General features: G+C 42.1%; 1 protein-coding gene across 2 annotated transcripts in view; it reads left to right on the top strand.

Annotated features, from left to right (window-relative positions):
• The first annotated feature begins 7,033 nt into the window (after positions 1-7,033).
• LRRC3B (leucine rich repeat containing 3B) overlaps positions 7,034-26,580 on the top strand; it is a 44,213-nt gene continuing 24,666 nt past the window's right edge. Inside the window, exon 1 of one of the 2 annotated variants that reach the window (XM_056483932.1) lies at positions 7,034-7,252. The gene's annotated coding sequence lies outside the window, so the exon portion shown is untranslated. Of the gene's footprint in view, positions 7,457-26,580 lie in introns of both variants that reach the window. The other variant, XM_056483933.1, reaches the window with a different exon arrangement.

Genomic DNA, 26,580 nt, shown 5'->3' with positions numbered 1-26,580 from the left:
ACATATAACACTCATTTTACAAGTATATTATTCAGAGGCAGTAAGTCATGGAGATGTGTTTCCACCTTGTTTCACCAGTCTGAGTTGGTTTCTGTCATTCCCTTTCATGACTCTAGGTAAAATGTTAGAAACAACTTTTCACTAATTATGCCATTCTACTGAGAGAAACAGCTAATTTATGTTTATTCAGCAATTCTTTTCCTGGATGCAGCCACTCACACCTTCCAACCACACCAGAACACCATGGTGTGTTTATAAATGCTTTGTCAGAGAAGGTGTTAAATATCCAAGTTTTTTTTTTTTTCACCTCTCATGAAGATGGAACACCTCATAGTTTAGGGCTGGAAGTCTTCAGAAACCTGCTTTCAATAGGGCTTTTCCACAACCAAGCTGTCACTGTGTCCTGCAGCTGTGTCCCATCAGCCCAGGCAGGATGGGATTCCTGGTGGCAGAGGCTGTGAGGACAGGTCTCCTCTACTGCAGGCAGATACCTCTGATAAGTTCTGCTGAGGCTTGCAAGGCAAAGACCTGCAAGCAATTGGCAATATTTTGTGCTTGCATATTTTTAATGCTGGTGGAAATTGCTTGGTTTTTGGATTCTCAGTGAGTTTTTCCATCTCTGACCAGTGGCACTGGAGACCATTTGGTGCTTGTGGCTCATGGTGTAACTATGTGCTTTCCTGAGACCCCTGGAAATCAGAGGCTGTTGTTGCATACAAGTTTTAGATTTCCTTACAATTTAAGGCCAGGAAAGACCATCAGACTGTCTAATCTGCCTTGCATATAGGAGCCTATTAAATGTTGTACATGTACACCAAAGCTGAGAGAACTTTCATTAGCCCATAGTATTTTAGTTCTTGAGAAATCAAATTAAAACGGTGTCTAAAACAGTACCTGAGCTTCCTGTGATACTTGAGAACAGATAAGGCATGCCCAGACAACCACAGAAAAAAAATCCATGCAAAATGTCCACCATGCTTGCCAATCTGAGCTATTAAAATTTCTACTGCTTCTGGACTGGGCTTAATTCAAGCCCAAGCATCAGATGTCTAAAATCATTTTCTGCATTGGTTTAATCTCTTCCTGGCTACAGCAAGATAAATAATACATGGTTCAAGAGAAGGCAAAAAGTTCTTCTGCAGAATATATGAGACCAAATATCTCTCAGAGGAGTGGAGATTCTTCCTCTCTGCTCTAGGCAGCCAACTGGAGCTCTCAAGTATGGGATTTGATTATACTTATTACCTTAATGCCAGCCTGAAAATATCTGAGTGGGCAGGGTGCAATTCAAGCCATCCTGTTCCAGCCATAATGGAAGAAGTTGCACAGATGCATTGTTCTAATGGATGCAGGGCCAGAGGGATCACCAGGGGATTTAGCCTGATGTGACCCTCCTTTCCTCCCTCAGCCTGCTCTGTCCATTAGAAGTTCTCCCAGAAGCTGAAGTAAAGCTATATTTAAGAAAGACAGCCTTTTTTAGGACAAGATGAAGCAATGGTGAGAGCACCACCTCCCTTCATAAGCTGTTACAGAGTTTAATTACCTTTACTGCTAGGAAATTGCATCTGATTTCAAGGTTGATTACATCTAACCTGAAACTTCCAGTCACTGGATTTAGCTTTGCTTTTGTCAGCAAGAATGAAAAAGCTCATTGTTGTTATCTATTCGCTGTGTCCTCTCCCTCTTTTCTTAAGAGGAACATGTCCAGCTCTTTAAGCCTCCTATCTCAAGACTTGTACTTGACATACAAAATATTTGGATTTTCTCCAACATTTTCTCATCTTCTTTAAAGTACAGGCACCAGAACTGTGCTTGATATCTTGGAAACATGCAAGGACTGTGCTGAATCCTTTCCTCATCAATGTACTGAGACCTCCTGTAAGGGGTGATTTAGATAATCACCTTTTATCATTCCCTGATTCTCTGCTCTCTGAGCCAGTGTCCATTCCTACAAGCTTTTGGACTGTAGTAAAATGAATTTAGTGTGCTGCTTGTTGGACAGTTATCATTTAGCCAAATCAAATTACTGCAGAAGTAATATATCTTCTTTATTTATTGTGATATATGCAAGCCTTTAAAGCAAAGATTCTATCTCATGGCCCGAAGTGCTGAAAACAATAGACAACAGGATCAGGCAAAGACTGTTTCTGATTCTGCTTGGAAAGCTGCTCACATTGAATGAAATCTACCCATTAAAAGGCTACATTTTGAAATTTGTCATTGAGACACTTCTTAATCCTCGCAATAGGTGACCTGTTAATTCCATGTAATTCAGGACTTGAAATCAAGATGTCATGTGGCATTAACTGCCTTGCAGAAATCCAAGTACCTCCCATCAATACAGCTGCTTTTCTAATGCAGACATGTAATCTTTTATATAAATCTTTGAAATAACCAAAAATTGCACAAGGGTACATGTTGAGAACTAACTGCCACTAAGCTGTTTTGAGCAGGATTGAATAGATTTATACTTTTTCTAATATTTAAGTATCCCAGAAACACATGCTATTTTGTAAGAAGACCAAAACATCAGTTTCAACTAATGGATGGCACTTAGCAGAAAAATATATTTCCCTATTTTTATTGTTCTCTAAATCAGAGCTAGGTGGAGTATGAGCTGAACTAGTTGAGCTTATTTACAACCACTGTTTCTCTCTCTGAGTTAATGAATTACTGACAGCCTGAGGATCCTCTGTTATTTAAAACAGAAACTCTCTCCTAAAAGTCACTTCATCTCTTTTCTATAGTAGAAAAGGGACTAAGTAAAAGACCAACAAGAGCTTTCAAAAGACATACTCTGCCAAATACAGGAACACAGAACTACTGGCTCTTCTTGAAGAGAGTGTTTAATGCCCAGTCCTCAAAGCCTTGTGAGAGTAGCTGCACTTAGAAATCAAGATGGTCTGCACATTGCCAGCACAGAGCTTAAAAAGATTAAGAGACACAAAGGATTTGTACTGGCCCTCTGTAAAGAGGACTTTGATTCATTACTAATCTTCTCAGGGCAAAACCTCATCACCTATACAAGCAGTAGCAGTACCTGAGAGGAGAATGAGTACCATCAAGCTGGTACCACCAAGCCAAGAGAGAGACCAGAAACAGGTATACAATTTAGGAATGCAACTATAGTGTGAACATTGTGGTTTCTACTGCTTTTAGTATTTCCAGGTTGCAAAATTTCATGTTTTTTGCTGTTGTTGTGGCTCAACACCAACTACTTCTCTGGGCCCTGCCCATGTGCTCCCTTACAGTAGGGAGTTATCCCAGGGAGAACATGCCCCTGACATGTCTTTGCACTGCTCTCTACAAAAAAATCACACTCATGAACAGAATATTCCTTCTAAACTCCTAAGCATGTGCTATTGGAGTTAAAAGCATTGTGAGATTTAGCTTTTTAATGTACCTACATCTAGAATATTAATTTCATACTACTGTAGGCTATGAAAAGAATTGATCCTGTAATGAAAGGAATATTAGTCAAGGGATAAAGAGAAGGTCACTCAATTTATCTCAGCACTGGAAGAAGTGGTATTCTTTGCTGATTTTGTAAAAAGCTATTAATGTCTCAGAAAATCAACAGAATAGATGGTGCCAGATGATTCTTTAATTTAGCCATTGAAATATTTTGTTAATATTTATAAATTTTTAAGCACCTAATCCTGTAAAGTCTTGTTTATATGAATAATCCTTACAGTCTTGCTGAATTATGTAGGGTTTTTTGCGCTAGAAAAAAAATAATTTGTGTGAAGATCAGTACTACCAGGCCCTTAAATATTTACAAACATTCATCAAAATTATTTTATGAGGGAAACTGAAGAACCATCTGGTATTCCCTGTTATTTAATGCTCCCTGATTTTCCTAATTGTGTGCAGAAGTCAGCAAATATTAGCATTTTCCTTCTTATTTGAGGGCAACCAAATTACCCTCTCCTTATCTTTTAAACTTGCACTCCTTCCTAACAGAGGACTAATCTTTTCACTTCTACCTATGTAAAATGGACAGGCAATGCCAGTAAGCCAGTCAGCAAATCTGCTTCTGGGTTTGTTTAAGGACTAAAGTTTCTTTCAGCTAGAATAACAATAAAGTCTTTTTTTCTGCACACAACCACCATGACATCAGCAGTATTTCAGCCTTTAAAAATCTGCAACACTTTTAACAGCAAGTAGCTGTGCATCCCTTAACAGAAATTTTCCCCAGAAAAAGAACCCAATTCCCCTTTTCAGAGATATACTAAACACCCACTTTTCAACTGAAGTTGTAGATGTTTAGCTGCTCTCAGGAATGAGTCTTTTAATACAAATCTGCAAACCAGCTACACCAACTATGTGCAGCTGGTCAAAAAAACCTTTTTATTGGGTGCAATGTCAACAACAACAACAACAACAACAAAAAGTTTTTCTATCTTTTTGTGAGGTTCTTTTTTTTTTGGCAATTATACTTAAATCATTAGGATGAATGACATCATAGCTAATGCAATAAGTTGTTATGCATGCTAAGATCAGTCTTTTCTTATATTGCTGTGATATTTAACAAGGCAAACAGTTTATTCCACAAAGTACCACTAGAGGTTCAATTTTAAAGGGAAACTGCTTTTTTTTTTTTTTTTTTTTTTTTGGGGGGGGGGTGGTGTGTCAAGCCAAATGAAAATCAGATCTGCTAACTCTTTTTAATTTATTTTTCCATTCAAAAATATTTAACAACAGCAAATCACTCCAAGGAAGTTTGCAATGCTGGTAATGTGGTGTATTGCAACCAAGTGCATCCATTCTGGGCACTACACCCAGCTGCCATATATCTATATACCAAACAGCAAAAATATGAACACAAGCTGTATTTGAAGAAAGGGATGCTGCACATTAGATTTTGGGTTTGGGTTATCAAAAATGGTTAATATTTTTCTACTTCCTTAAAATGATTTTGAGTCGGTTTCAGCTAAAGGAATAAAACTCACAGAGCCTGAAAATTGTTTTCCATTGCAAATAATACAGGGCTGGTAACACAGTCGTGGCTTCTACAGTCAGTTTTATCAGCTTTGTGACACAACCAAACACACTGCAAAAAGGAAGGCATGCTCATGTACTAGGTTTTTATTTTATAACTGATTGTGTCTTCAAAGCTGGGTTGAGTCAGTCAGTGTGAGAACCCATGAAAGTGATTTTTATCAAGTTTGGTTTTTTATTTGTTATTTTCTCTTATACTAGGAAGAATTTTAAATGATAGGCATACATATAAGTGTTCATGAGCCAATTTGCAAAAACTCTTAGGAGAAAAAAAGAGCAGGTTTTGCTATAGTACAAAGGCCTGGTCCTGCATTATCTTGCTAATATGATTCAGATAGATTACTCAGAGCGGTAAATATTTTTATTTGGATAGAAACTCACAGGACTGAGGTTTAATGATGGAAAATGACATCTGACAATTTATTAGTTGCATGTCTTTCCTTTGTCACCCCTTCCCTCAAAAGACCACCTGTCTGTGGCCATAGCACTCATCCTTCTAACCTAGAAGTCTCTTTTTGACAATGGCTAATATGGAGATAAAACAGTTTTGTATAGTTAGAGGCAAAAAACACAGCCCAGAGGAAATCAATGCCAATTCGTTTTCTGTTCCACGTAGCATCTTAGGCAGCTTTCACCTTAAAGCAAACCAGCTAAGATGGATCTTTCTAAAACCCATCTACCCAGGTGCTCTCAAACTGGAGACAGGCGACAAAATTCTTTGCTGCACGAAATGAACAGAAAGTTTACTTCGCAGAGCCAGAGTAGAAAAGTGCACAACAGAGAACGTGTTTGAGTGAGAAAGGCAACCAACTGATGATATTTCTTAAAGTCTGGGTGATGACAAGCCATGCAACTGCTGCAACACAGCACATTTCACAGAAGCACCTCTGGGAGAATAAAGTCACCCTCGCAAGAACATCGGTAAACCCGAAGCAGGATGTGAACAACTGGATCATCACAAAAGGTTGGTGAGGTTGAGCATAGCGTAAGTTCACCTATTGTAGCAAGTATTATACATTGGCAATGACAGCTGTTCACTCCGATGAGCAGAACAATTAACCTTATTCGTATTTTGCTGGGGAACCTGGTGGGCACTGGGGGGAGCAGAAGCACCCTCTGAAGGCATCGCGGGCAGGGCTATCTCTCTCCATCGGCGCAGCGCGGGCTGGAGGAGCCCCTAGAGCTGGAGGGCGAGAGCCACATCCAGCCCCGGGCGGCAGACGGGGGGGCATCACCCCTCGTGGGCAGCATCACCCCTCGTGGGCAGCATCACCCCTCGTGGGAAGCACCATCCTTGGCGGGCAGCAAAGCCCCTCGCGGGCAGCATCACCCTTTGCGGGCAGCATCACCCTTTGCGGGTAGCATCACCTCTCGTGGGCAGCATCACCCTTTGCGGGCAGCATCACCCTTTGCGGGTAGCATCACCTCTCGTGGGCAGCATCACCCTTTGCGGGCAGCATCACCCCTCGTGGGCAGCATCACCCTTTGCGGGCAGCATCGCCCTTTGCGGGCAGCATCACCCTTTGCGGGCAGCATCACCCTTTGCGGGCAGCATCGCCCTTTGCGGGTAGCATCACCCCTCGCGGGCAGCATCACCCCTCGCGGGCAGCATCACCCCTCGTGGGAAGCACCATCCTTGGCGGGCAGCATCACCCTTTGCGGGCAGCATCGCCCTTTGCGGGTAGCATCACCCCTCGTGGGCAGCATCACCCTTTGCGGGCAGCATCACCCCTCGTGGGCAGCATCACCCCTCGTGGGCAGCATCACCCCTCGTGGGCAGCATCACCCCGCGCGGGCAGCATCACCCCTCGCGGGCAGCATCACCCTTTGCGGGCAGCATCGCCCTTTGCGGGTAGCATCACCCCTCGCGGGCAGCATCCCCCCTCGCGGGCAGCACCTCCCCGCGGCGCGGTGGGAGCGAGAGGGAGGATCATCCCCGCCCCGCTCTCTCCTCCCTCCGAGCCTGCAGCCGCAGCGCAGGGCAGGGGAGCGGCGGCGCGGCAGGCACAGCCTCCCGGCGGAGCAGCAGGCACAGCCTCCCGGCGGCGGAGCGCCCGGCGGAGCACAGGGCGGGCGGGCGTTGGCAGCGCCGGCCCCGCCGCGCCGCCCGAGGCTCCGCCCGGCGCTCCCATGGCGCGGCGGCCCCGCGCCAGGTGAGCGGCGCTGCCTGTTGCGCCGAGCCGAGCCGAGCGGAGCGGAGCGGAGCCGCCGGGGCCACACGCCGAGAAGTTTTGCGGGAAGGCGCCGCGATGTGAGTTGCGGCGCCCCGCGGATGCGCTGGGCGGGGGGCGGCAGCGCCGGGAGGAAACTCGACGGGGAGGGAGCGGGGCAAGGCGGTCAGCGCTGCTGCCTCCGGGGGCTGCCGCCGTGCCGTGCCACCTCGCCCGGCAGCGAAAGGCGAGGGCCACCCGAGCTGCCCCCTCCCCCAGCCCGTGCTGGCGAACCTCCGGTGTCCGTGAGTTTGGGGGGTGACGGGGTCGGGATTCCGCCGAGGCAGCGGGAGATGGGGAGGGAATCCTGAGGCGGAGGCTGCGGGAAGGGGGTTGGCACCCTCTCGCCTGGGGGCAAACGAGGGGATTGAGAGCCGCGGCCGCCGATCCCGTACGGAGCGACATCAGGAAATGAAGCGCCCCTCCCATCCGCGGGTGTTCCCGGGGTGCTGGCCGCTGTCCCTGCCCGGCCGTGTGCCGGCGGCTGCCGGGGCTCGTTCGGCGCGGGCGGCGGCCGGGCTGCCGGGGAAAGGGGGCGGCGGAGGCGGGCACGGGTGGGAAGGCGCCGCGTGTGTGTTGCCGTAGGATTTTTCCACTTTGAGACCTATCAGAATCAGTTGCTACGGTTCGGGCGGCGGTGGCCGCGATGCGGGGGGAGGGGGGAAGAGGGCATCTCCCTCCGAACGGGAGCAACAAATGGCAGCGGCGGTGCCTGCTGCGCCCAGGTGAGCTGCGACGCCCCCGCTGCCCGGGCGGGACCGTGGTGTCCCCGGCCCGGGACGGGAACGGGGTTCAGGGGTCCCACGGGGGGCTCCGACCTCTGAGCCCGCACAGAAATGTCGTGAGCAAGCGGCTGCTGCGTCCTGTGTCTCTGTGGGAACTGCGGGCTCTTCTCCCGCCTTTCTGGCAAGCTACACGTCCAGACTTTCCCCTCGCCAAAAAAAAAAAAAATTGGAAAATGCCTCAGGATGTGCCAGAGAGAATTCTTTTTTGCTTCCCTCTTCAAAAATTCGGAGATTTTGGAGTGTCGGTTAGAAAATGTGAGAGTGATTCAGGCTGCAGGTTATCGTCCAATCTTTCTGACTGTCCCTAGATAGCAGAAATGGTGTAATTACAGAATGAAAACAGCCAAACAACTTGAAAAGCATAAATAGACCAACTACCCAAAGAGTCAGAATGAGAACCAGGAAAACAACATTTAGTGCTCTCCTGAAAGAAGTAATCCTAGAGTTATTTACATAGATATGAAAATGACAGAATAAGCTAAAGCTTTTGGGATTATTGGAATTAATTAAAGTATAATAGCCTTGAGAAAATGGTACAGATTTGGTAAGGAAAGGAAAATAACCCCTCCTCAATCTGAAAACTCCAACTAGGGTAGCCTTTTCTAAATGCCAAAAAGACCTATCAAACATTTCTTCTTATGGTAACCTGTCTAATAATTTGTAGGTTTAAACTGGAAGGTGTGCATCATGCCCTACTGAAAGCAGTAGCTTGAAGGCTTTGATATAGAGCACCACAGTGTTCATATGGCTTACCTATTGATATTATTCTTAGTAATTTAATTTAAAAGTATAGGCTTCTAGTTTGGTTTAAAGGGAAAGAAAATAAACTGTAGGATGAACTGAATTTGCAAAACCTTTGCTGCGTTCAGAGTCTAATTTTATGGTTCCGTTTCTAAATAGTAAAATTGCTCAGAATTAATTATAACTGTGATTGTGGCAGCCCTTACTTGTGCAAGTTGCCTGGATTTCTGTGGGATTACTTCTACAGGCAATATTCTGATGGCTCAAGATGGCAGGATCAGTCCCATGGAGAGTTCCAGTGTGCAGCAACGTGTCGGGTTGTGCCCATTGGCACTAATGAGACAATTTTGACTTTGGTAAGAGCAGACTGTGAGGTTAAGTCCAGATCCCTTGCATTTATTCAGCTATTGCTGGCTGGGTCGCTGAACCCTGATCTTGCCTTCCCCTGAGGTCTGCTGTAGAATTTGCGCTGACTTCAGTCCAGCCAAAACGAGCTCCTGTGTGATTGTAGTTTTCAGTTGCCTTAGGGTGGGTTGAAGCTGCTGAGTGTCTTGGAGATGAGGGCCTGAGTGAATGAGGATTGTACCTGCAACTATCAAGAATCAATGTGTTTTGCCTCAAATATAAGATAAATTGAAAGAGAAGTATCATTTAATAGGCTGCTCTGGATTCAGACTTGAGCTAATACAGTCCATAAGAGCTTTGCCATATGTAAATAGAGTAGCAAGACTTAAGGGTACAGGTTTGATTTGGCTTTTCCATATGCTTTATGGATCTGTATTTCAAATCTTTTGGGAAGTAGGAAATTCTTCCTGCTCACACTGAAACAGCATTAGAGTAACTAGAGTAACAGAGCAAATGCATGATATGTCAGCTCAAGAAATATCCTCCCGGCAGGAGCACTGGAATTTATAAAATTCAGCTGTATTCAGAAGTGCTAACTCAAGTGTCTAAAGCCAGGGAAATGTATTGCTTCATTTCAAAAGCACCTTTAGATATTCAGTTAAATAATAAGGTGCTTCTGAGTCTTGTTTTTAAGGATATTTCCTGTCACTTCACTAGGAATATTTATGTGAGTGACACAAGGAATACCTGGCTCACTGGCAGGAAGATTTTAAACTTTTTAATGAAGTGGATGATTTAAACAAGAAGGTATATGGATAGAAATATTTCTTGTTGCCACTTCAGTTCATCAGAAGATGAACCAAGGAAAGTACTTCCTCTCAGAGTGGAATACTGCATTAGTAATGACTTACTGGATTTGCATGTAACTACTGTCCTTGTTGTCATCTGCATGCCTGATCTTTGGATCAGCACTCATTAGAGAATGCAAATTAAATTAGTGTTCTGTGGCTAGCAAAATAATACCCCTAATTTTGCTTCATTCAGTAAGCTTTGTTCATAAGCTTAGGGAAAACTCTTTTGAAGCAAATTTAGAAACTTGTAGTAGTGTTAAAAAGAAGCTTACTTAAAAATGATGGTATTTTGAGCCAAGAATAAATTATTTAAGTTCATAGAATATGTAACATTTACCTTGGCTTGTTTGGCCAAGCATTTTTAAGGTAATATTTTATTTACTAAAAGTAACCTCCAGAAAGTGCAGTTTTGATGGAGCGCTTCAGTACTGGTATGAATCAAATGCCAGTTATATCTACAGAAGGTACAAGCAAAAGGGATTTAGGAATTTCTCAGCACCTTCACTAAGTATTTTTAAAGAGATTACACCTGTGAATACAAGGATGAACAAGGTATATCTTCTGGTCTTAAATCCAGTGTGCTGTGGGTGAAGTAGCATCAAATTTGGAGACGTTGTAGTGCATTTAATCTCTGCTCCTAATTTCAGTCCAGCTGTTTTCATAAGTAGTTTCTGTGCTTCCATCATTCTGGTGCAGTTGTTAGTCTGGATGTACAGCAGACTTGTGGGTGCATCCCAGAAGGAAGAAGAGTGTGATGTGGTATTGGTTTTACTCACTGCTTCATCAGAGCTCGTGGTTCAGATAAACAGCTGCTGTGGAACTCACTGTGGAGGAGGAGGATGTCATTAGTTCACAATGCTTAAAGATGCATGATCCTTCTTCATGGAGGTTCTGTGGGTGACTGGTGCCTGTGTCTGTGCTTGCCACTGATGACCTGCACTGCTTATCCCTGTAAGCTCATCACCACCTGTATCCAGCACCAGCTTGTTTTACACACTTAGTTTGAACTTGGAAAGCAAACACAATGCTTACTGTTACCAAACAAAAAAGTACCTTTTATTCCTCTCTCTGGATATTTAAATGCTCCATTGAGTACCTTCAGCCAGCAGATCTTTTATAAAAACTGATGCATTTCTGACTGACTTCCACAATGGACATGGGGAAGTCCTTTTACCATAAGTTCTGTTTTCCATCAGCAAGGGAAAGGCAATGGTTGCTGAATTAAGATGGTGTTTCTTTCTGTGGAGGGTACAAACTTGTTGCAGGGATGAAAAAAAGAAGGAGACAAATAGGAACAGATGAAGAAGGCCAGATGTCCTCGAAACAGGGGAGAAGTAGAGGACAACAGGGAGAAAGTGGCTGATCTGTGTGACTTGACTCTGGAAGTTGAGGTGACCCTGTGTAGCCCTCTGGCTTGGCTCCGTGCTGTGCCATGGATTTGTCGTGGCCCTGCCACAAGCCTTCAGAAAAGATGTGCTGGTTGGTTTCAGTGGGACTAGAAGCCTTGCTGAGGAATTCAATTTGGGTTTTTTGTATCTCAGCTCCACTGACAGAAAGGAGATAAAAAATGCCTCTTGAGGAAATGGGGCTGGTGAAATGCTTTTTCAGAGATAGATTGAGCGGGATAATTGGACTTTTTACTTAAACAGAGATGAAAATTAGCACAACAGATCTTGATGTGCTTGATTAAGGTTTACCTCTGCTTTTCTGCTAGCTAGTGTGTGTGTTTTAAATGAATTTGGCACTTCATTAATAGCAGTTTCATAAAGCTGCTAACTTGTCCTTTGAGAAGAAGAAAAAAAAGTTAACCTCTGCTTGCCAAATAGTACTATAAAGATATGCTAATAAGAAAAAATGAAAAGTGATAGAAGTGAGTGACAATACATAAATGGGATGCTACTCTGGTTTGGAAACAGGAAAGCAAATGGAGACTATTTAATTATTTAAGGAACAATAAATGAAAAGTCCGTTCTCAAGTGACAGTAAAAGGAGAGACTAACAGAATTTTAAAAGGTTAGGAGAGGGAAATAATGCATAAAGAAAGTAGAAGGTGATGGACAGGAAGGGACCATAGGGTCAGGGGATGGACTTAAGATTTCTATGGAGCTCTCAGTTGGAAAATATTGTGGTATATTGTATGGCACCTGTATATTGTGGTGCTTGCATAACAGTCAGCATTTTCCTGAAACTGTGGAAATTTGGCACACAGTGTTCTCCAGGGGGGTCACTTCATGTTCCCACTTCATCCTCTGGATGCAGAACCTCACTTGATAGGGCATGTGCTTCTGAAGATGGCTTGTCTTAGGTGTTGGGCTCTCTTAAAAGGTTTACTTTGTGTATGTTGTTACTTTTAATGGTGCTGTCATTTACTCTGTCAAATATGCTTCCTCCACCAAACAATAGCACTGATTTTAAATGGAGTATTTTTTGCAGTTTACCAAAACTGGGTTACACACTTTTGCAACTGTAGTCACTAAAGATACTGACACTGTATGTCAAGATCATGAGTATTCAGCATTTCATTCCAAATGTCTGCATTGGAAGTTATGGGACATAGGAAAAGTATGTGAGGGCTGTATCCCTCATGTAGGTTACAAATGTGTATTGTTTTGGCAGAATTTGCTTCATGCAAAATATTCTTGTAATACTTACAAGGTATACATTGTTATGTGCTTGTGAGTAATTTGGAGCAAAAAGGTGAAGCCTTTGGACATGAAAATAAATCCATGGTGCTTGCCATTGTAATTAAAAGAAAAGAAAAAGCATTGGGTCAACAGAGTTGAGTTGCTGCAAGTACTCCCTCTCCTTTAAAAGCAGAGACAAATACTTCTTCCTCTTTAAAGAGGAACTGCAACAAAAATTTTGTGTGCAATTGCTTGTTAGGTCATATGTGGTTAAGCAAACAATGGTGATTATATATGTTAGTGATGAAATTTCATCTTAATCTTTAATCAGCATTAAAACCAAAATAAATACAAGTTACTGGTGATTTAATTTTTGGCTTTTTAGCCTGTTTCTATTCTGTCTTTGGAAATAAAAATAGGCACTATCTCTTTAGACTTCCATTTCAATGATTTTTATTTTTAATTCTTCACAATGCAGTGTTTGTATATTGTTTTCAATACACTATTTTCTTAAAAGAAAAAGAAAAAAACCCAGAAAACCTTTTCTTACACTTTTAAAAACACTTCTATAATACTTTTTTCCACTCTGAAGATTTATTTGGAAATGCTGATGTTCTGTCATACTTACACCATCTAGGCAAAAAAAAAAAAAAAAAAAAAAAGGTAGTTGCCAGGAGCAAAAATTCTAGAATCAATATGTGCAAATTTGGGAGTTGCAGAAGAGGGAAAGTCTGCAATGGCAGGAGACTGACTGTTGGCAAGACTGGCAATTGGTAAATCCAGGGGTCAGTCTTTATATAGTAAAACTTGCTAGAGCTGGGTTTGGTTTTGTTGGGATTTTTTTTTCCTAGCTGTACTGCAAATGGTCTTTAAAATATATCTTTATTCTTATGCTTTATTAAATGTACTTATTGTCAGAAATGTCATAAGTGACCCTTAGTTCTTTTCTCCTAAAATGAAGTTAGCAAGCTAATTCTGGCACTGCAGCCTTCAACTAGTGTGATGGTGTTTCTAAATGTCCTTTTTGCCCTTGTTTTCAGCTTTGTTGACGCCAAGTCATTGAGATGAGAATTGGTGACTTTTAAACAGTCTATTTTTAACAAAGTTTGTAATAGAGTATTAGTGTTCATGAATGTGTGTCAGTCCCAGTCTGCACAAGCACTAAAAGGGAAGGCATGTATCAGAGGAGATCTGCTTCTAAGTGCTCATTTTCAACTTTGTCATTCTCTGGGTGTGCCTGGTCCTGTTCTCTAGGTGGGAGTTCCAGTTTTTTACACTGCTGCTGAAGGACATCTCTTTTTCAAAGCTGAGAGATTCCAAACTGAAACCTTTTTCAAAGGAATGGTCTATATCAACTTATAAAATGAGATACAAATGGGAAATTTTGGTTTTTAGGGTCTTCTAACTTAGAGTGAAATAGCTCCTCAAACTTCTCAGACCTTTAGTTGTCACTTCTAACACACTGCATTTAACCAAAGCACACAATTCAAATAGAATAAGAACATCTCAGCTCTTACTAAAAAGCAGCACATGGATGACAGTGTGCAATCCAGGTAATCCTTAATTTTCCTGTATGTTTTGTGGCTGCAGAGCTGACCTGTCATGTCCCTGTACACTGGAATTGTGATCCCTTCTTGGTTATAAGCAAGACTGTTGTCATTGAAAGGCTAATAATTTCCTGTTCAGAAAATGTGTTGGTCATTTTCCCTTTCCAGAGCCTTTCATGGATTTTGCCCTTTGGCAGAAAACATTTTATCTGTATTCTGCTCATCACTTCCATCAATTACTTGCTATGCTTATTGGCATCTCTGATGCATAGTGGGTGTTTGGAATAATTTCTTGATGAAAAGGGTTATCAAGCATTGGAATAGGTGTTTGAGTCACCATCCTTGTAGGTGTTTGGAAGATGTATAGATAAGGCACTTAGGGACATGGTTTGGTGGTGGACTTGGCAGTGCTGAGTTAACAGTTGGACTCAAAGATCTTTTCTAACCTGAATGATTCTACAATTCTATAAATACTTATTTTGCTAGAGTAGGACTTGACAGGATTTAGACATGCAAGAACCTAAATCTTTGGCTCGGGAAATAATCCTGATGGATACAAATGGTATTTCAATAACTTTCGATCCAAAAATGTTTCTTGCAATGCGACAGAACTGTTCTTCTTGCCAGTCCTGGCAGGTGCTCCATCTGTACAAATACCACCTAATTTAAACAAGTCAAGCTTAACTTTTTTTTTTTTTTTTTTTTTCCCCACTATCTGCCACATTTTCAACAATTTTTTCTCTATTCTTTAAATAAGTGTGAGGCAGCAGTGTAGAATGAAATGAACAGAGGCCAACCAATTACTTAATTATAGTGGGGTTTTTTTTTTAACACATTGAACAACAGCAGTCAACCGTGCAGTGTCAGTAGCATTGCGGTTCCCTTGGTTGTGAGCAAAAAAGAAAAAAATGGCATGAATCTGTTAAAAATTGAAATGCATGCTGTTGTATTGTCTAATGCCATCTCATCCCTTCCCATTGTCATGCTGTGTGAACAACTATGGACATATCAGCTGTGTGCTGTTCTTTCAGTCTGGTTTGTGCAGAAATAATTGATGTACCCTCTTGTATTCAGGCTTTGTTGTCTGAGAACAGCCCTTTCTCACAAGCTTGCCATAAGGGATATTTGCTATTACACCTTTGTCACTGGTTGCAGCTCACGGATATGTATTTATTTTTTCCATGTAAAAAGCTGTCATGCTGGGAATCTTTCTTGAGATGAAACCTGACTACAGGTCAGATGCACCAAATTATATTTTACATGACTTTCAGGATTAGTTTGTATAAAAGTACCATTCCAATCTGGATTTCTGTGTGACTGTATCAAACATATTTCTACAGACCCTGTCCATTCTGCATAGAACTTCCCTGAGAGAAACAATCTCTATGCAGTGTCAGCTCCATGCACTGTCATCTTAGTACTTTTTTTCACTATGGCATGCATGACTTGGCAGGCAATGCTTTGATGACAAGTAAATGGATTTAAAAAGCTTATGAATGTTTGAATTAACTGGGAAATCATTAGAAAAAACATAAGGTGGGTGAGGTTGCACAGGTCCTTTATTTTCTCCTTGCTGTGGGGTTGCAGAGCAGGTGTTCTGTGGGGTCCCAAAAGGAGTCTTGTGCACTGGAGTTAGTGTGTCTTGTTTCATTGAAGCAGTATTTAATCAGTGAGCTAAGACTGCTAGTTTTAAATTCTGGTTCTTGAAGCTGTGGAGTGCAGCTTTGAATACCGAGTAAATGCTTGGGCATCTGCAAAGGGGACTAAAATATTATCGGGCTTGCACAGCAGTTCTTCATTAATGTAAAGCATTGGTGGGCTAGGGGCTGATTCTGTCACCTCAGGTATTTTTCCATTCACTTGGCTGCTCCAAGTAGCTTCCTCTATTTCCTATGCATCCACAGTTCCCTCAAATAATTTTTTTAAAGATGTATTGTTGCCTTTCTTCTAAAAGTACATAAGGCTAGGGGTTAGACTGTTGAATTTAATACATATTGGTATTGAAGTAGAATTGACATTTTTGTAAATGTAGATGTGGTGAGTGGATGAGGAGCTAATGTGACTTTAAAAGCATTTGGTTGCAGCCCTTATGACATTGTTTGTGCATTTTGGGCCAGTCACTTGCAGATAAAGGGCACTGACAGGGTAACATTTTAGTGACTTTAAATACCACAGCTGACAGAAAGATTGAATTTTTAAGGATCAGCTATCAGGAAAGTGCACTTCAGTATTCCCATCTAGGAAAAAAAGCCCAAACATGTTTGTTTTGAATCACAGATACTGAGCCTGTGGTCAGTTGATGCAGAGGTAGCCTGAGTGCAAAGGTGGAAAGTTTGTGGTAGTGAAAATTGCAGATGGGTGAGAGGTGGGCTTCTTGCTAGCATTGATATTACTCAGATTCTCTGTTTTTACTCATACACCTGACTGCTCTTGGAATTACGTAGCAGCATTTGGCATGGAAGTGTTGCTCCTGGAAACAGTTCTAATCTGAGAAATTAGCCATAAACTTGACCCTTTTCCAGTATAACTTAGACTAGATGGTTTTATTTGACAACTTAATAGTTGTACCTAAGCTGCCTTTAAAAATATTTTGCACTTGAACTTTATTAATCTTGAATATATTACTTTTTTAAATTAATTTTTATAGTTCCCACTAAATAAAAGATGAATCTGGATAAAGGAAATTAAAAGCAAGTGATCTGTATCTTCACTTCCTAAACAAATGCAATATAAATAATTACATTCTTTTCAACATTTTCACGCCAGAATGGGAAAAAAGAAAAAGCCCATCTGTGTAAACCTTCCTGAAACCTGTTTCCTGTGCCATTGCCTTCAGGTTAGAGGGAAACACTGTATTCCTCAGGTGCCATAAGGAGAATATGGCTATTCAGTGGAAACTCTGGGCTGGGTGCAAGGTGCTCTGTACTGGGTCACAGTGCCAGTGTTGCAGAAGGACATGGGCATTTGCAGGCTCCCTGTGAGCCTCCTCACCACAAGGACAGGGTGCACCTATGGCCACATCAGAGCACAGCTTTGGGGTGCACCTTTTCTCTTAAGGGCTCTGTGGGACACTGCAAAGTTCACCTTGCCTCCTTTCGCTGTGTTGTAGTTCCCCATAACGGTGAAAACCTTTAATTTTTCATTAGGGTTTTGACCCTTGGTTCATTTGAAGGGTAAACTTGATTTCCTTACTCCTACAGAAAAAAAAAAAACCCCACAAACAAAGCACAAGCACTGGCCACTGTCAGTACTAATTCATCAGATGTGGCAGGGTTGGTGTTCTTGACCTTGGGTTTGCGTGTCAGGATTTAGGGAAAAGGGAATGAGAGGGAAGTGCTTTATGTAAAGAGCTGGCAGGGATGTACCAGATAAAATACCCATGTAAGAAGGCTCATCTGAGAGATGAAGGACAGAGTAATCAGCATCTGCAGAAATGTTTCCTTTAAGGTTTGTACTTCTGGTGAGAGGGAAGAGATAAAAAGCACCACTAATACTCCAGCATGTCCTTGCTAAGCCTACAGCTGCTTCCTTGGCAGCCCCAAAGGAGGCATCTGGATGGGCCCTGAGAAAATGAGTGTTTGGGACATGCACAGGTCAGGGGGATTTGTCAAGGCTGAGACATGAGCACTGGAGCAAAGGCCAAGTCACGGAGCTCCTGATGCATCCAGGGAGGCATCTCAGACAGGAGCTCAGTCTCTGGGATCACAGCTGTGTGATGGGCATCCCTTAAAAGTTTGTTCAAGAGCTGAGCTTTTCTAAAAACTGGAGTTTCTTTATAGGTGGGGTGACTGGTCCAGGGTGGGAAAGGAATGATGGCAAGTTTTTAGGTTCAGTTATGCTTTCTGCACTCCAAAATACCAGTTTGACTGTTAACATGAATATTGTCAGTGTAAGTAGATGGTGTTTTTAACTGCTGTTGTTCTCATAAGGCCTCCAAGGTTGTGATTGAGGACTACAGGAGGGCTTTTCCAATACCTTACTGAGCAAAAGGGCTCAATTCCTTTTCCTTGTTGAGTGGCATGTTGTAGGGGTGAAATGGGTAGATGAGATTTCAGTGTTCTCAGCACTGGGTGGAAGGGAGTCCCCATGTGACTTTTGGAATATGGGAATATTTTCTAACTTCGCCAGGCACTTCTCCTTGTTTTGTTTTGCTTCTCCAGTACTTTTAAAACCTTGTTCTAATTTTCCTCTGAAGCAAAGTGATGTTTAAAGAACAAAGTCCATGAAAGATGTTGGTACAACAAAGACAAAAATGCCTAGAAGAGACTTCTTCTTCAGAAGATGTCTGAAATGGGAGGTGAATTTTCTTTTGGGAAGAGCTCTTTTCCTTTCTCAGGGGAAAATGATCCTTCTAAATAAGAAGGTAAAGTGTTCTCAGGTGACAGAGAAGTCTTCAAAATGCTTAAACAAGTGCAAAATCTCTGTGTTTCCCAGTCAAGGAGGGAAAGATGTTTTATTATAACACAGACCTGTAATAAGTTAATAAAAAGTAAATTTTGTGTAATTTTCCTTGAAAATATTTTGATACTAATGAGAATCTTTGCAGTCCCTAAACTTTCTAGAGCTTTTTTTTTTTATTCTGTTGTCTTCCCTTTTCACTGCTGCTGCTCTCAGAAAAAGCTGTTTACCCCTCTCTTCAAGGTGTGAGCTACACAGGACTTTTCCAAGGCACCCCCTTGACCCTTGATGTGGGCTAAGGGTTGCATGAAACAGGGCAGCAAAAGTCTTTCAGTGCAGGTGTCTGGAGCTGGCCTTCCTGTACCCTTGGTTATGGCTGGATCTGCTGGGGAAGAAGATGGATGTTTTGAGGAGAGGATACCATGGGAATCTGCCTAGGTTCAGACCTGAGACTGGGGTTGTACAGAGGTTGTGATTAGATTGGTATTTAGTTTGGAAACATCAGTATTGTGGATTTCTTTTTCTTTTTTTGCTTGAGAATCACTCATATTTGAAGATTTCAGGTAAACCTGTGTCTGAGCTTGGTGGAATTGTTTAGATTTTTGTGGGTGTAAGGTATAATAGATTTATGCCCATAATGTGCATGCTGTCTCAATTTTTTACAGACTTATGGAAAATCATAATGAAAACACCTTGAGAATGGATGTTATTTGTACTGATTTGAACACAGGATATTTCCAGATGGGAAGTGAGGTATTGTTCCTAACTTGCAATATAAAAATACTTGAAATAACTGTTTCTGGGACTTTAGTATTATCTATTGAATTCTTATCTACCCTTGTCATCTGACAGAATATTAAAACAAGATTCTGCTCAAAATGATAGAAGTGACAGTCATACAATGCATTTCATTCCTGCTGAGCCCAGTTAGGTAGTTAGTCTGGGGAGATTTGGATCTTGCTTCTGTCATTCAAGGGCAGTCCTTTGGAAGAGATTTGCAGAATAGGTAATTGTGCCCATAAATCCCTCGCTTCCCCCTGCAAAAAGGGTAGAATTTCTGTTGCAACCCTAGTGTGCTGAGAAGCAGCATTTTATTGTTTTTTTGGTCTATTTTCCTCCTTTTTCAAAGCAGTTGTGGTGAGTGGGTGAATTCCCTCTGCCACTGGCCGTGCTTCCCTCCCTCTGCAGTGCTGTTATGTAGAATTGCTTCTGTGTTCTGTCAGTGTTTGACCCCTTGCAGCTGGCAGTGAATTGAAGAAATCATATGTATGGACACCCAAACTCTGCCCTTGGCTACACTTTTGAAAACCTGTGGCATTATACAGTTGGCTTGGAAAGGCTTAAGAAACACCATGGGATCCACTCCGCTGAAAGTCGCTCTGTAGATGTTAGACAGGGCTGTTGTTTTTGTTCTAGTACATTTTACTTTAAAGCTGCACCTGAGCTGCAGCAGATTCATAGCACTGAAGAAGAGGGACAGGTTTGGAGTGTGAGATGTGCTGTGCTGTCAGTGGGGTTTGTCACTGAAACTGTCCTGGCTGGGTGCCACGGCAGTGTCTGTGCTGCTAGGAATGTGCTCAGTGGGCTTTTGGCTCCTGGCAGTGTTCAAGCCATTGGTCACCATGCAGCCATCCTCCTCAGCAGCCTGATCTCCTTTGGGAAAGAGCCAGAGCCATCTGCTAGCAGTGGTGCCCAGCACCCTGGGGCACCTTGGTGGACCCTGACCTTGCACAAGAGTGAGTCCCAGGCAGCACAGGATGCTTCTTCTGGGCCAGGAAAGCAGTGTTCAGGTCTGCCATGTTCCTAGCATCATCCAGGAGGAATCACAGGGCTGAGGAGCCCCTTTGGTCCTCAGGCTCTGGGGAAGCTCTGGGCACTGGCCCATGGTGGTGTAGCTGAGTGCCCTGTGTCTGTGGAACACAGTGTAAAGGAGATGTGTGCTGGTGGATGGATGGGCCCGTATGATCCTTTTGCTTCATGTTTAGTGCAGAATCACGGGAGATAATGCTCAGGCAGATACTGTACTGACACAGCATCTTTGACTCATGCTGATCTTTGCCAGAGTGGAGGATACTTCATGCAGCTGGTCCACAAATAAACAAAGAGCTTGGATAGTTGTACAATACTTCTTCTTAAAAGTGTTGCAGTGATAGACCTAAGCAGATTGAAGTTGCAGTCAAAAAAAGTCCTGTCCTGACTAATTTGCTTTAATTCTTGGTTTTTGTGTCTTGGGACCCTTGGGAGACAAGGAAACTAATTATGAGATGTGAAGAAGGTAGGCAGATGACAGGTACTATACACACCTCCAGGACTGTCACTGGGAATTTTTATCTACTATTTTGGAAAATTTTCAAAAAGAAGAGTTCTATGTATTATTTTCCAGACTGAATGGAAATTCTGCCATTAATATAGACAGGAAATCGGAAATATCAGAAGTACATGTGAATTATTTATGTATCCAATTTGCTGTTGTGCATGGAGGAACATGGATCTTAAATGCTGTTAATTGCTGTGGATTTTATTTCACTGGCTGTGGGTGTAGCTGCAAGCCCTGTAGCCTCTGGAGGTGAGCTGGGTGCCATGCAGTTCAAGGGCACTTCTGGAAGGGAGGAGGGAACGTGCAGAACATTCATTGCTGGGCAGTCAGGTGACATCTGGATGTTCTGTCATGTTTGCAGAGAAAAGTGATGTTTTTCCTTCAAGTGCTGAAGGATTAACAGCTTTATTTATATTTCTTCTGGCATGTCCAGAACAGAAAAAATAATAGGAAAAAAGTTACAATTCTATAGTACTGCATCTTCACATTTTTTATTCTGTATTTCCTATATTCAAGGGATTTCCTAGCAAGAATAGAAACATCTGCAATAGCAGCTCCTATTTATGTTAATCTTTTCCAATCAGCATGCAGCCTGAAATAATTACAATAAATGCACTGTCTGCTCCAAACACTCACAGCTTCCATTTATTTCAGGCTTCTTTGCTTTGCAAGTCTGAGAACATAATCCTTCATTCTGCTCTGCTTCATCTCCTTTGCTTTGTATCTTTTGTGAGCTTCATTAACAATGGTCATGCCGTGATAAATTACATAAATTGAGAAGTTTTTAATTAAATAAGTTAACAAAACAGCCCCACAAAGCATAATAAATTTAATTAGGTAACATTTTCCTGTAATAAGTTTGCACACGAGGTGTGTAATGAAGTAGACCAGAGTGAAATCTGTAATCTGAAGGTTTTTAGGTTTCATAGCTGCAAAAATAGTTTCTTTTTTAAAAAGGTATTTTTAAAAGATCGTGTGCTAAACATACCTTGTTGTGCAAAGGATTATGCAGACTTGGCAGAAAAACAATAGTCCCTGACAAAGACATGACTAAGAGTATGTTTGAACAGGAGAAGACATCTTCCAGTCTTTCCCCCTCTTCTGCCAGAGCTGCTCCCCAAGTCAGGGTCGTTTTCTCCAGCTTGGCAGTGGTGCTCTGGCTCTGGGATTTTTTATTTTTAATTTTTTTTTTTTTATTCTGGGCAGAATTGATGGGTGTTTTTGGTCACATTGGCTAATGTATGTGGTATAAAGAGCACATTCAGAGCAAAGTCTCCTTGCTGGTGCTGTGTGCTTTCAGCTGGGCTGCTTGCCCAGATATGTGGGAAGGAAAAGTAAGATCAGCCTTGGCTCGTGTGGAGTGCTGTGGAGCGACTTCTCAGGTGTCCTCTGCAGCTAACAGCATCTGTCTTTGCTTTTTCTTTCCTGAACTTGCATCCAAAAATATTGAGATTGTTATCCCCTGCCTCCTACCCTCTTACACAGCCCAGCCAGGCTGCTTTTGCTTGGGCAATGCTCCCATCTGAGGAATTTGGTTCAAAAATAAGAACTTTGCTTTTCCTTTATATCCAGGACAGCTTGATGACAATAAATGGTACTCTGATTTTTGGTGGTGAGGCCACGAAGCAATTAAACAAAAACCAGTGGGATCAGACACAGAAAGGAAATCTTTAAATGATGAATATTGGTTTGCATTTTTCCCAGACTCTCTGCAGTCACAGAGAGGGAGTACACTGTTTTGGTTTGGTGATGCATGGAGTCAGAGTAAGGCTTTGTAATTGTCTTTCACAAGTGCAAATGAGTGTGTGTTGAAGGCTGTGAAAAATAGTTACCAGTATTTATTATCCCTTTGAAGTATCCCTTTTATATTTTAATTTAGGGCTGATTTAGAGAGACAATTTTATGTCAGCATCATCAGTTTACAGTTTGGTGTGGATCTCTGGTTTTTGGAGCCCACTCATGTTGTTTACCACCAAACTCTGAAACTAGGGAATGGGACTTTTGGACATTCTGTGAAAAATAAAAAGCACTACATCATCTGATTTGTGCATGCATATAATTAGTCTGCTATCTGCAAGAGACATGTAGCATTTAACCAGGTGAGGTCTGTTGTGAATATTATGGAATGGCAACTTACCTGAGCTGGTGTATAACTCCTGACCAGAAAGGTCCCAAAGCTGTGAGCAAATGGATCTCTTACAGTTTTCTGACTCACAGTTAACTGTCCACCAGAAGACATTATAAAGCATTTCAGCATGTCTATATATCCTATCTCTCTCTGTTCTGCCTTTTTACAATCAAGAGTGAAGCAGCTGTAATTCTATAGAAAGCAGGAGGGCATAAAGTTTATGTAGCAGAAGCACATCTATTTTACAGAAAACATCCCACTTAAATTTTAGGATTCTACCTGAACAGTTTGAATAGCTGCCAGAGAGCACTCCTAGGCTTGTAGGGTATTGTACAGAAATCATGACTGTACTCCTCTGCAGAATTCGAGATAACTTTGCAGCACCCATGGTAGTCTGGTGGTAAGGAGGGACACACAGAGGTCTGGAGAGCAAAGAAAAGTGAAAGGAAAGAGTTAAGAGGAGCAGAAAGTAGGTGGGGAAATTACTGCACAGAAGCAGGGGGAGAAATTAGTGAAGGAAATATAGGAATTAAAATACAATGTGTTGGCTGAGAAAAGCAGCTTAGTGGCAGTTGCTTGCTGGGGTGAGAACATTGTATGTTCAAGAAGAGATTCAAGCAGACCTTCCCCAGAGGTTTGTGAATCTTCTGGGTGAAGGACCTTGGGATGAGCACGAAGACACTTTGCCTCCTAAAGTATTACAAGTTAGGTAGCTGAGGCAGAGGAATTTTCTAATAGTATCTGGAAAAGAAGATATTAGAAATTAAGGTCTGAATGACAGGAGTATGTCAAATTAATGCATGATGTATTTTTGGAATTATACAATGTGTCATAAGCCAGTTTTGTTCCAGGGGAAATGTGACATCTTCTCCCTTGTGAGTGAGGTTTCCAAAGGTCTGAAAAGCAAGGAAAATGGAAAGCAAAAAGTGAAGTTGTCAGGTGGAGAAGAAAAGCATTGCCCATGCTATTTAAATTGTATAAACTGGTGTTGATGTATCCTGCTCCTCAGCCCCTTCTGATAGCTCTGTGTGTTTTGGCTGCTACACCTGTTTTCCATTTTCAGTCTGTTTCAGGACAGTAAATTTTACCTTGACCTGTGAAGCCAGTCATATCCTTTTGCAAAGCAGTGACTTCCCAGGAAGCAGAAACATAAATCTGTACTGTTGCCATGAAATACATGCTGTGCCTCACAGCAGAGCTGTTTTTTAACTCACAGGAATGTGTGGAAGAGGATTTTGCTGGGCTGCTGAAAACATTTGAGCTGCAGTTTTACATACAGTATTCTTGTTTCTTCTCCTATCAGGATCTGGACTGTTTAGGAAGGAAATGTAGAGTTAACACCTGCATCTGACGTGGTCTTCCTTTTCAGAAAAATACTGTTTCATGTTGGGAAAGAGGAGCCATCCTTTCCAAGACTTTCAGTATAGGTATGAAAATGTTCAAGAGCTGACAGTTAGTAATTATTATTCATTGGTGTTACTTTGCTTCTAGTACAGTGAACATATTTTTGAAATAGAATTAAATCCAAGTCTCTCCAGGAGCTGTTGGTATTTTGCTAATGCTAAATTAAAGAGTGCCATGTGCTGTGCACTAGAGGTGGTCAGTGGTGGCTTGACAGAACTTAATTGTGTGTGTGGCAGGGGTGCTCTGAGTCACTGCCTGGTAGGTGTGATGCAGCCACAGACTGGTGGGAAGTCAGTCTCTCACAGCCCCTTGTGTTTTCATGGGCAGGAAGGAGACATTCCCAAGCTGCTTTCCATCCTGCCTGCAAGTTAGGTGGTCCAGCTCCTGGAGTGGTTATTCTGCATAGCCAATTTTTGTTCCTTCTGCTCGTCATTTATCCCATTGATTTTTCAACTCCCAAGCTGTAAATACTTAAAATGAGAAATGAGCTAATTAGAAGCCATGAAATAGAGATGGAAACTGAGCTTCCTTAAAAAGTCAGTAAATGAAGAAGCAGGTCCACATTGGAGAAGGAGGGATGTAGTCTTTATAATCTTCAAAATTGTTTTATCTTCCTATTAAGCTGTGGAATCATGTATTTGGAGGTACCAGTATAAAAATTTAGTAGTTTTTCCATCTTTGGGACATGCTAGTATATGTTGGAATTTCTTAAATGGCACTGCCCTGTTTTGAGCAGTCATGCTCTTAATATATTTTGGTATTACACCACAATTTAAACTTGGGAATGGTGCACCTGAGCCAGCAGAGTCACTGTGTGGGGAAGTTTCCTGAAGAGCTGAGCTCCCAGGCTCTCCTTCTTCCCACTCTCTTTTCTTTCTCTCTGAGCTAAACTAGCTCAGTCAGTCATGCACTGGGATGCAGGGTTCCCTGGAGATGGTAGATATGATTTCTGCAGCATGCAGTAAGTAAAGGGGAATTAATGGGATGCAATGGTCAGTGAGATACAGGTACAGGTGAAGGACTGGGGGGAAATCCCCAATGTGTCCTCTGATGTATACTGCACCCACAGTGATCCTCAGTGCTGCCTTGGAGTAGGGAGAGAGAAGGAGCTGTGGCTGCAACTCAGTGCAGGTGCTGTGGTTGGTTAAGTGGGGAAGCAGAAGAGTTCAGCAGCAGAGCAAAACATCTGAAGATTCATAGGGCTAGCATGATATTTTGGAATTGCTGTGTGGAATGGTGGCATTTTGTTAATTTATTTTGTAATCTGTGATGACAGTAAGCTGAATATTGAACAGCTTAACTGTCATTTCATGCTTTGGTGAAGAGGGAGTGGGTGAGTGAGATAGTAGGGGTAAATTGTTAATAGGAGTGAAACCAATATGTGCAGCTTTCTCTGAACCTGCCCACCTCTTTTTTTTGGTTTAATATTGAGCAGCTGGGGCTGTGCTATCTCAGCTTACCATCAGTAATCAGGCTATAGATCTCTGGGGACATGCTTTGCTCTCAGTTGCTCTGGTAGAAATCTAAACTTATTACCTAGATTACTTGTATATAGACCAGCAAAACCACATTAACAGATTTTGAGCTTTTTTTGTCCGTGCAGTTCATGAGACATACTCTAATTTTTTGAGTTCTATCTTTGTTTAGTCATAGGAGAAACCACTTGTACTCAAAGTGAGAGAGCTTTGCACTATTACCTTTTTTTCCTTCTTCATGGGAAATTGTATTCCTTTTAGTAGAATTAAAACTAAGACTTCACTGGAAATTAGTTAAAATTATTTACATTGTTTAAAAATGCCGTTTTCCTAGTCCATAGTCTTTATGCCTGCCTATAAGAACATAGGGCACAAACTTGACCAACTTAGTTACAGAAGTGTGTGCTGCTGTAATTGAATTTCTTCAGCTGTTTCAAGCATTTTTCAGGGAGATTTTCCCTTTGAATTCCATGGAGTTTTTCTGTTAAGTATCCCACTGGTGACCCATATATGCTTTTTAATGCTGTGTTAGGTAAGTCTGTTTATGAGTTGCCATTCTAGACTGCTCTCTCCAGAGATGTACTTTGGAACTGGTGTTTCATTCATTGCTATGCTTACCTTGGTCTGAATCTATGATTCTGTCTGTTGCTTAACTTTCAGACTGATGACTCATTCCTTTGCTTCATTGGATTGCTGCATGTGATCTTATCCCACTCGGAGATGAGCTTTGGGAGTGAGCTGACAAGAAATGTTT

Source organism: Oenanthe melanoleuca, chromosome 2 (assembly GCF_029582105.1).
Source record: "Oenanthe melanoleuca isolate GR-GAL-2019-014 chromosome 2, OMel1.0, whole genome shotgun sequence".
Taxonomy (NCBI): domain Eukaryota; kingdom Metazoa; phylum Chordata; class Aves; order Passeriformes; family Muscicapidae; genus Oenanthe; species Oenanthe melanoleuca.
Note: the sequence above shows the minus strand (reverse complement) of the source record. Positions and strands in the feature narration are given on the sequence as shown.